General features: G+C 25.4%; 1 protein-coding gene across 1 annotated transcript in view; it reads right to left on the reverse strand.

The window, feature by feature from the left end:
* The window catches only part of LOC107700576 (dihydropyrimidine dehydrogenase [NADP(+)]), a 174,782-nt gene that overhangs the window by 129,312 nt on the left and 44,311 nt on the right, over positions 1–1,159 (reverse strand).

The following is a 1,159-nucleotide window of genomic DNA, read 5'->3' on the forward strand; positions in this document are numbered from 1 at the left end:
ACCAGGAAATTAACGTTCTTAGAATTGACAGACAGTTGACCCTGAGAGGTCAAGTAAATACTTACAGCGGATCTAAATATTTATAGTTAATTATAACTAGTTATGATTAATTATTCATATTTCCCCAATGAGCTGATTCGCTACACTATGCAAGGTAAAGGAAAAGGAATGGACCAATACTGAAATTTTGACTGATACTCATAAGTTGACCATTTCATCTGCCAATATTTAAAAATACAAAAAAAAACAAAACAAAACTAGTTGTTTTGAATGCTACATGTGAGTTTCTGCATCACAACATTATAATGTACAGTATGAAATATTTTTTATTTTATGAATAATAAAATAAAAATATTATTTGAGATTTGCTAAAGATTACATTTTACAGTGTTATTAAATTATTAGTGTTTTAAAGATAGTAAAAACAAACAAAATTAACAGCACAATTATATATCCAATAATGGCTGATATAAACTACTGTTCAAAAGTTTGGAGTCGGTGTGAATTTTTTAAATTATATTGAAAGAAGTTTGTTATGCTCACCAAGGCTACATTTATTTGATCAATAATGCAGTATAAACAGTAACACTGTAAAATATAAAATTTTAAATTAATGTTTTCTATTGAAATATATTTTAAAATGTAATTTATTTCTGTGATGGCAAAGCTGAATTGTCAGCAGCCATTACTCAAAGTCTATAGTGTCACATGATTATCCAGAAATCATTCTGATTTGGTGCTTTATAAATATTTCTAATTATTATCAATGTTTAAAACAGTTATCCTACTTAATATTTTTTTGTGGAAATAACTGTGTAACATTTTTTTTTCTTCACGATTCAATGATAGAAAGATTAACAGAACAATTTATTTGAAATTGAAATATTTTTTAACATACATTTCTTTACTTTTGGTCAATACCCAAATTTTATATCTAATAGCAACTTATCAATTAAAAAAATAATAAATAATATTATTAAATTATAAATAATAATTTAACACACTGTTGAGCCAATTAATGGTCATATTAGTACATTTCAGTGCTTGATTGTAAAGATGACTTTTGTAAAATTGTATGCAGTTCTAAGTCTGTTTAGGACCAAGAGAAATGTTTTATTTTTATTTATTTATTTTTTTTTTTGGGGGGGGGGGGGAATTT

Source organism: Sinocyclocheilus anshuiensis, unplaced genomic scaffold (assembly GCF_001515605.1).
Source record: "Sinocyclocheilus anshuiensis isolate Anshui unplaced genomic scaffold, SAMN03320099.WGS_v1.1 scaffold718, whole genome shotgun sequence".
NCBI classification, from domain to species: Eukaryota; Metazoa; Chordata; class Actinopteri; order Cypriniformes; family Cyprinidae; genus Sinocyclocheilus; species Sinocyclocheilus anshuiensis.